The sequence below is a fragment of the Calidris pugnax genome, unplaced genomic scaffold, assembly GCF_001431845.1.
Source record: "Calidris pugnax isolate Ruff unplaced genomic scaffold, ASM143184v1 scaffold51, whole genome shotgun sequence".
NCBI classification, from domain to species: domain Eukaryota; kingdom Metazoa; phylum Chordata; class Aves; order Charadriiformes; family Scolopacidae; genus Calidris; species Calidris pugnax.
In genome coordinates this window covers 3,197,544-3,207,457 of record NW_015090797.1, presented here as the reverse complement: position 1 = coordinate 3,207,457, position 9,914 = coordinate 3,197,544, and the positions used below count along the sequence as shown (strand labels likewise).

Sequence of the window (9,914 nt, the reverse complement as noted above, 5' to 3'; positions counted from 1 at the left end):
CCCCTCCCCCTGCTTCTACTTCATCTATGTGGCCCCCGGCATCGGTGGGTCGGGGAGCCGCCCCCCTCGGGTGAGGTGAGGGCGGGGGTGGGTGCCGCAGCCGGGCGGGGGGCGCCCTGGGCGCTGCGGGGCGGCCTGGGCGGTGCGCACCCGCCTCCCCCGGCCTGTCAGGCCGGGCACCGCGGCGGCGGAGGGGGGGGAACGGGCGGCACCGGGCGAGGGGCCTCTGAGGTGCCGGGAGGGGAGGGGTCGGGGCGGCTAACAAGGGGCCGTCGCCGCGGCGGCGGGTAACGACGTGCGTTAATCTGGCATCTTTGTTCTGTCGGCTTCAAACGCTCTAGAAGATTCATCTGCCATCCTGAGGTAGGTGAATGCGGTTCTTTGCTTCCGAGGCCGGAAAAGTGAGGGCAAAAAAAAAAAAAAAAAAAAAAAAAAAAAAAAAAAAAAAGCATCTCGCCGTTTCATCGTGTTATAAATTAATGGTTGAAGCCGGGGAAGAACTGCAAAACTGCCTGCTGGAGTCGCTTGAACGCATTCATCTTTTAAGTCATTAGTAACTGCATTAATAATAAAGCACCTGTGAACGGAAATTAAGAATCAGTTTGAATATTGGTCATTTTACTTCTGTCAGTTGGGATCTCTCTTCACAGGTTTTACAGTTTGTTAACTTCCAGTTCTGAAAGAACCACTTCAGAGGGGAGACAGTTTCTTTAAGAAAAGCTGCGTAAAGTAACTGTGCGAATCTGGGTCAAATGAAAAAATGTGCTGTTTTCCTTCGTTTGGTCGTTGTCAGGTTGTGGAAGACCATCGAGCTTTTTCACACTGGATGATCCTTTCAGAACTGCTTAGCCTTACCCCTGAGCTAAGGCGAGTGGTATCCTGTATGGTGCTCTGTGGTGTTTCACTCCGTTGGGTGTCTGGTGGCTAGGCAATGTTTTCCTTTTTTTTTTCTCAGAGAACACTGATACTTGTCCCTTGCTTATCTGGTGTTAGCTAAATACCTGTAAAACCACCTTGCTGTTTGTCCTCAGTGCTTAAAGCTCTTCTCTGCATTCATTTCTACAAAATATCCAAATTGATTGGACCACTGAATCTGCAGGAATTGTCCTGTTGACTGGTGTCTTTATGCTGTTTGGCTTCCTCTTGTTCACCGTCTTCTGTTTAGCTTGTAAGCCCTTGCAAGGTTTCTTCCTTCTTCTCCCATACATACAGCTCTTCATACAATATCGACATGCCTTTCAATTATTATTACAGTTCAAGTAAATATAAATATCAGGGAATATATTGTGGGCTGGAGTTCTTTGAGTGTTTTGTTCTATCAGTGTTTCCTCCCTGAAAGGGATGTAATTTAGTCTGGCAAGTGACAGAAGGATGCTACCAGGGTCCATTTAGACATCTTAGTTCTATGAGACACTAGTGGAGTATCAGAGTAGACTTTAATTACAAGCAGTTGGTGTATGATTTAGAAAGCAAAGTGCTGTTGCTGCATCTTTATAAGTAAGTGAAACTATTAACATCTTACATAATGTATGCAGCTGGAGTTTTACTTCATTATTTAAGTGTTTCTTCTTCAATGGGTATCTTCATAGAAGTACATCCTCTTCTTATTAAACAAGGCTTATATAGTACCTTATTCAGAATCAGAGCCTCTAGTGCTGAGGCTTTTCTTTCCTGACTTCATCTTGCTGTTCAGCTATTGGGGTTTACAAGTCTGTTCAGTTTCCTTTGTACCAGGCGTGAAATGAAATTGACAGTATGTATCAAACATATTCTTGGGGGGTTATTTAGGCCTGGTCAACCTTAGGGAAAAAAAATCAGACTGGTCTCTCTTGCTATCTCAGATGTATATACTGCAGTTAGCCCTTTCAAGCTGTGGTTTAACGATACAAAAATCTTCAGTAGTTACATGAGTTTGTAAAATTACAGCTCTTTCAAGCTACTGTTCAATGGAGTGCTGCCCTAACTCATCCAGGTTAAACAAATCAAACCCTTACAATATTTGAGTTACTCTTTATCTCTGACATTTCTTGGATCCAGCTTGAAATGCTACCGTGCTGTGCTGGTCTTAGTGGGGGAGGAAACATAGAAAACGGTAAAGAAAAGGGCAATAGGAAAGTTTTACACTGGTAATCTAAGCCTATCAGTTTTCTGATGTGACATTGATTTCCCAGGACTTTGCTCATGGAAATGTTACTGTATAGAATGGAGAGAAAGAAGGTAAAATATCATCCAAAAACCAATAGGCATCCTGGCTGTACTCTTGGGCAAAATGTAAGTTTTAAGAATGGAAGACTGTCAAAAACCCCAGTAACACTCCCCGAGTTTATAGGCAGATGATTCATCTAATAATCCTATGCTTGATGCTCGTACCATTTCCATATTGCAATAGAATAGAATATTTCAGTGTGCTTGCTCCTTTCCACTGAGCGTGATGACCTAGGTATATCTAAGTCAAAGCTGATTGTGTGTGTGGAGAGGAGGAGGGCTTAAGATTGCTTATGGAAGTTCAGCCACCTTACCTGTTAGCAGCTTTTAATGAATATATGCTGTAGTTAAGTCATAAATGTTCAGGGTTTATGTATACAGATGGATATGTTTCAGTGAAGACGTTTTGACTTATCAGAACACTTTCTTCCTCAACAAGCTACAGGATGCAGTGGCAGAGAGGAGGAAAGTTCTTACTGTGTTGTAGGGAACTGGAACTGTTCCTTGGCTGGTTTCTCTTCCTGATGGTCAGAGGAACTGAAAAGAGAGGGAGAAGTTGGACTCCCAAATATTTTATGGAGCAGCAGTGTACGGGAAGGTGGGAGGGGAAAAATAAGTGCATTATGTAGTAGAATGGCTTCCTGAGATGAGTGAAAATCTGAATTCTTATGGGCTAATAGAGTGGAATTCCCTCCTAGCAAGCAGTTCATGGCTTATCAAAGGGAGTAGATGTCTGCGCAAGTAAGCCTGTAGCACTGGGAGAATTCTCAAAGAGGTCATTATTGCATTCCTTCTGTCCTTCCTGTCCTTCAAATAGTTACTGCATTTTTTAGTGAAATTGCAAATTTTGTGAAAAATGCAGTTTGGGTCAATTTGGAATATTGGCAATGTGTTTAGAGGGAGAAATCTCAATTACTTATTTTAAGGTCTTTAATTATTTCTGTCTAACATTTAAATGCTTTTATGTACACAATAATTACTTGTATGTCACTTTTTTTTTGTAGAGGCCTCGTAGAATGTTAGTTCTTTGGAAAACAGAAACTTTTGTTATCTCATGTATTTCAGAATATGAAGAGAGGAAAAGCATTGAAATTTCAGGTTTTCAGATGCTGTTCTGCTTTTTGAGACGAAGACATTACAATATTCCACATTATACAAAAATAATTTATATGGTTGAGAAGATTTCATAACACTGTGTTGGGGTTGTTCACATGCTCTTTTCCCCTCATGTGTAACAACAGAAGGTGGGATGAGGTAGAGATGGCTGCAACCCTACCTCATCACCCTGGTGGTCTTTTGATAGTCAGAGGAGCTCAAACACGGAAGCAGATAGTTGTCTTCTCTAATCAGCAGTTAGAAATCGATTTTTCTGCTTTTCATTTTCCCTGTTTAATTGAGTGGATGTTTTGAAGCAAAACCTAGAGGGTTAGAATGGCAAGGTAAGATGGTAGAAAACATTTTAAATGTTTAAAATTTTAAAATCTCATTTAAACGATACTTCTGTTTTGATAGTCTTAAGTATTTGATAGAAGCAGATAGAAGCAGCTGCTTCTCCAGAAAGACTGCTTTTCTGGCAGAACTTCATCAGATGCTCCTTCTCTGGTGCATGAAATGACAAGATACAAGCTGAAGTTGCTGATTTTGAATTAGTCAGTGAAGATGGCCTGTGATTCTCATACTTTACCGGAAGTTACAAATATCCATGTGTATTGCAGTTAGAGACTGAAGAAGTTAGCTGGGAGCAGGAATCCTTCGCACCAATGTAGGGTTTTTTTCAGTGTTGTAGATAACAGTATTAATAAAAGGAACTTGAATAGTCAATGTCTGGTGCTGACAGCTATTCAGAACACATATTTAGGTTCAAATTTACATCATGGAAAGGACCTGGAGATGAGGAGAGTAAGACAAAGTAGCAAGGCAGTGGTGACCAAAAGAGAGCATTTGCTGATCTTATTTTGCTGCCAAGCCCATCTGAGTATTGCCAGAGAATGTTTTTTCACTGAATTTCACTGAATTTCACTGAATTTCACTGAATTTCTATGAATTTCTAGAGTTGGAAGGGACCATAGAGATCATCTAGTCCAACTCCCCTGCTGAAGCAGGATTGCCTAGAGCTAGAGCATGTTACTCAGGACTGCATCCAGGCGGGTTTTGAAAATCTCCAAAGAAGGGGACTCCACAACCTCCCTGGGCAGCCTGTTCCAGGGCTCCGTCACCCTCACCGTGAAGAAGTTTCTCCTCATATTTGAGTGGAACCTCTTATGTTCCAACTTGTGCCCGTTGCCCCTCGTCCTCTCACTGGGAACCACTGAAAAGAGTCTGGCTCCCTCCTCCTTCAACCCTCCCTTGAGATACTTGTAGGCGTTGATAAGGTCTCCCCTCAGCCTTCTCTTCTCCAGACTAAAGAGTCCCAGCTCTCTCAGTCTCTCCTCATAAGGGAGATGCTCCAATCCTTGAATCATCTTTGTAGCCCTACGCTGGACTCTTTCCAGTAGTTCCCTGTCCCTCTTGAACTGGGGAGCCCAGAACTGGACACAGTACTCCAGTTGTGGCCTCACCAGTGCAGAGTAGAGGGGGAGAATGACTTCCCTTGACCTGCTGGCTACACTCTTCCCTATACAACCCAAGATACCATTGGCCTTCCTGGCCGCAAGAGCACACTGTTTACTCATTGTAATTTTACTGTCCACCAGGACCCCTAGATCTTTCTCTTCAGTAGTTGCCTCTAGCGGGTCCACCCCTAACCTGTATTGGTGCCTGACATTCTTCTTCCCCAGGTGCAGGACCCTACACTTTTCCCTGTTGAACCTCATGAGGTTCTTCTTTGCCCAGCCCTCCAGCCTGTCCAAGTCTCGCTGGATGGCAGCACAGCCCTCCGGGGTGTCAGCCACTCCTCCCAGTTTGGTATCATCAGCAAACTTGCTGAGGATACACTCTGTCCCCTCGTCCAGGTCACTGATGAATATATTAAACAGCACGGGTCCAAGTATTGACCCCTGGGGGACTCCACTGGTTACAGGCTTCCAACTTGAACCTGCTCCATTAATAATTACCCTTTGGGTCCTGTCACACAGCCAGTTCTCAATCCACCTCACTGTCCCCTCATCCAGCCCATACTGCCTCAGTTTCCCAATGAGGATGTTATGGGAGACAGTGTCAAAAGCCTTGCTGAAGTCAAGGTAGATGACATCTGCTGCCCTCCCCTCATCCAACCAACCGGTTATGGCATCATAGAAGGCTATCAGATTGGTCATACATGATTTACCCTTGGTAAACCCGTGTTGCCCACTTCCAATAACCCCCCACTCTTCAACTTGTTTGGAGATGACATCTAGTATGAGTCTCTCCATCACCTTCCCAGGGACAGAGGTGAGACTAACTGGTCTGTAGTTCCCAGGGTCCTCCTTCTTGCCCTTTTTGAAGACTGGAGTGATGTTGGCCTTCCTCCAGTCCTCAGGCACCTCTCCTGTTCTCCACGACTTCTCAAAGATGATCGAGAGTGGTCCAGCAATAACGTCTGCCAGCTCCCTCAGCACTCGTGGGTGCAACCCATCAGGGCCCATGGACTTATGAATGTCCAGTTTGGCCAAGTGGGCCCGAACCTGGTCCTCCTCTACTAGAGGAAAAATTTCCTCTCTCCATACCATCCCCCTTGCCTCTAAGGCCACAGATTCATGAGGGGCAGTCCTAACAGTGAAGACTGAAGAAAAGAAGGCATTCATCAACTCTGCTTTCTCCGTGTCTTCCACTACTAGGGTGCTCACCTCATCCATCAGTGGGCCCACATTATCCCTAACCTTTCTCTTGCTGTTAACATACTGAAAAAAACCCTTTTTGTTATTGTTAATATTGGTGGCCAAGATGAGCTCCACTTGAGCCTTGGCCCTTCTAATTTTCCCCCTGCATATCCTCACCGCTTCATGGTATTTCTCCTTATCTGCCAGGCCCTGCTTTTCCCATCTTCTGTCAGCATCGTAGTGAAATCACATTGGACAACATAACTGATCTCAGAAGATGATCTCTTACTGTTTTCTGGGTTATTCTTTTCTGTCTGACTCCAGCAGAGAACCTTTACCACATCGGTGGTGTCTTAGAGCTCTCAATATTGTAGTCAGTTGCGGTCTAACTTGGCCAGCTTGGACATTATGACCTTCATAGTTGTCATAAGAACTGGTTATGGAGCTGTGCAATGATGAGGGAAGATGCAGTCTCTCTTTGACATTGGTAACTAAAAATCCTGAACAGTGGGATGAGATTGAGGAGGGAAAAAAGTTTTCTCTATTCTTGTCTCCTGCTTCCTTTATTAAAACTTTACAAACAGAGAAGTACTCTGTCAATCCTAACCAAAGGACAGCTGTGCAGGCTACGTGGAACTTGGAAACATCTCCTTTAGTTTTAGCTCACACTTTGGTATCAATCTATTTCGTATTCTATTATTAGAAATAATTTTCCTGATAGGAAAGGGTGATACCAGTCCTTTTTGAACTTGTGCAGAAATGGGAGAAAGATCTGGAAATGCTATCAACAAGATAAATGGTTGCCAGTGCTTCCAGGTGCTGAGCCCAATAGATGTGGGCACAACCTTTGTATTAATATTCTTTGTTCCTGGCATCTGTGGCAGCTGTGGTATTTCTAAAGACTTGCTGTTTGATCATAGAATAATTTAGATTGGCAGGGCCCTCTGGAAGTCATCTGATCCAACCTCCTGCTGAAAGCAGATCCTATTAGATCGGATTGCTCAGGGCCACGTCCAGTTGAGTTTTGAATAACTCCAGGGGTGGAGTTTTAGTAGTCTCTCTGGGAAACCTGTTACAGTGTTTGACAACTGTGAGAAAATTATAATATGTAATCGTAATTTTCCATCTTGCACCATGTGTTAATTGCCTTGTGTCTTTCCTGCAAGTGTTCAGTTTCATCTTCTCCATACGATTCTACTACATAGTTAAGGACAGCAAAAAAAAATCATCCTCCCCGTAGCCATTTCTAATTAAGACTGAACAAACCCATTTCTTTCAGTTTTAACTCATACATCTTATGCTCCATCTTGGAAGCTTTCCTTTCGGCTTGCTGTGGTGTGTTAATGTCTGTCTCTTACTGGGATCTCCAGACTGGGCACAGTACCCCAAATCTGGCTTCACAAATTGCTGAGAAGAGACTAGTTGCTCCTGTCGATCTGCTGGTTATGCTGTAGCTAATGCAGGGCAGCATACTTTGACCCTGTTTGCCACAATGATACGTGGATGATGATATCTTGTTTGAGGGTTTTGTAATAGAACCTGTGTCTTTAATGCAGCTGAAGGGCTGCACTGAAATAGGAATAATACGGCTAGCCTGTTTAAAACAAAACACATCCTTTGTTACTCTCCTCCTTTGATGCTGTGTGGAAATATCACCCCATAAAAAACTGATGGGTTCTGCAGGATATAGTAGATGTTCATGTGTTTTGCTGCTATTGCTGCCTTCTACTCCTTTCTAGGGAATTGTTCTCATGGGTTTCTTAAAAGTTTCTTGAATGAAACTTGTCTGTCCCTTTGTTTCATAATTTCTGCAGGGAAGTATCTGTACTACAGACCTGGTTGTTGTTTGGGAGCCATTTTCGGCTATATTCCTTTATTAAGGTACACCTGTTATTAAAGGCTTAATTTGGAGGCAGTGGTCTTTTTTTTGTACTTGCAGTGCAGCTTTTCACTTCAGTTCCACAAACTATAACCAAACCCTTTAACAGAAACATTTTAGTCAACTTTCTGATGAATAATATTTTCCCTTTAAGTTCCTTGGTATTCTGTCTAATGGCTCGAGCTCATTATGAACTCAGGCAGTTTCATGGGTAAGTTTTCTGCCTTACTCTAGGAGTGCAAAGATTTTTCCATGATGTTGGCCCAGCACAGTCATTCCTAGCACCTGATGCTGAATAAATTATTGCAGTTCAGTCATTCATGACTGTCTTTCACTTTACCAACCAGATAAGCTTTGACTAAACATGCATATTTCTTTCTGAATCAGTTGTTTTGCATCTTTATCTGATAGTTTTCCTAAAGCCCTTAGGTAGACTTAGTTGGTCAGGGAACTTGCCTGCGTGAGATTTCATGGAGTACTCATTTTGTGGTCTTGCTCTCAGTCAGAAAAGGGGAAAAAAATACAGGCATTTATGGTGCACAGCTAAGTTCACAAGGACAAAGTAATTATGAGACTTCAGGTAAATTGAGTTTTCACTTAAGCCATCCAGTTCTTTGAATGGGCTGCTCTCATCCACTGAGGAAGAGAAACTATACCCTGGAAACATTTATTTGAGCTATGGTACTTCACTGACATGGCCCAATTGTTAGCCATTTCCACATCTGTCTGTGGTGAAAGATAGCTTATCTACTGGCTTTTCATTACTAAGACTATTTCTATAAGTGACTATCTCTGCTTGTTTTTCTACAGCTCTTAGTATGTTTTGGGTATTCAGATGATGCACTGCTGTTATGGGGAGCAGCATGCAATGGTTGTGCATTTTGTGGGATCCAGTGCTAGATTTGTGTGAATACGTTGCAGAGATTGGTTTCAGGGCTTTCAGTCTTTCAGACTTGCAGTTAGAGGTCTCATCTTTGTGGCAGTGAGTATACATTATATGGAGTATTGAAAAACACCATCACTAAAAACAATTTTGAAGACTCTCTGTTCTAGCTGATACAGATTCACCCATCTGCACCACATGACTGATTCCTGTTAACCTCCAGAAACATCTGTAGTTGTTGGTGTTTTCAGTAGGTTGAGGTGATCTGTATGTTTTCTAATCTATTTTCCATACAAGGAGCTCTACATATGCAGACTCAAATGCACTCTCACCATATCCATGAAGTAAGTTTGGATTTATTGTTAAATTGCAAATACTGCAAAATTCATGTTAAATATTCAATAACAAACAAAGTAAAAAAAGTATACAAGGCATACAGTTTTTTTTCCTTTTTTCCTGGTTATTGTGTATGTTTTAGAAACAACTTCTGATTAACAACAAATGTGTAACAATAAATAAAATCAATCCTATGGGAGCTGAGCACTTTCTATAGCATTTGTCTATGTTTTCTGTTGATTTCAGTTTGTGACTAGGAACCAGTTTACAGTAGTCTTACATTACTTTGGGTATTGTCCTTCACTCAAAATTGTTTGAAGATTCTGTTTTACTTACTAAAGTTGTGGGAAATATTTCTATCCTGTAGTATGTGGAAAATATTTCTAGCTCTTAAAATTGTGACTGTGGTGTTTTAGAAGCAATCTTCGGCTGAGCTCTACTTACTGTATATTTAGATTAGTTTGTAGAATTTAAACTTTAACACTTTTGTGTTAATTTGCCATGTGTGGACTCTGCCAGTAGTGTATTTATAACCCTGATATTGCTGAGAATAATGTCATATAACCTTGAGATGAGGAGAGATCCATGTGGGACTTGTTCTAGAAATGTCCCCATGAGATGATTCCCCATTTACAATTAATAGTGGAGAACTTTCTATTAACCCATTTGAATCCATGTCGATTTTTATGCAATGTGTTGAATGTGCTTTTCAGAAACCCTGTGAAAACAGCTGTTGACTAGCAGATGTGTAACTTAGGGGCAATGAGCATTTAACAAGACCTGTTTTCTGTGAAGCTGTGTTTATTTAATTTGAATTTTACAGCATCCCTGGATTCTCTGTGAAGTATTTCCTATCTGAGCTTTTCAGTATTTT

General features: G+C 42.1%; 1 protein-coding gene across 1 annotated transcript in view; it reads left to right on the top strand.

The window, feature by feature from the left end:
• The first annotated feature begins 6 nt into the window (after positions 1-6).
• B4GALT6 (UDP-Gal:betaGlcNAc beta 1,4- galactosyltransferase, polypeptide 6) overlaps positions 7-9,914 on the top strand; it is a 38,955-nt gene continuing 29,047 nt past the window's right edge. The window contains exon 1 of the mRNA XM_014936911.1: positions 7-44. The gene's annotated coding sequence lies outside the window, so the exon portion shown is untranslated. The remainder of the gene's footprint in view (positions 45-9,914) is intronic.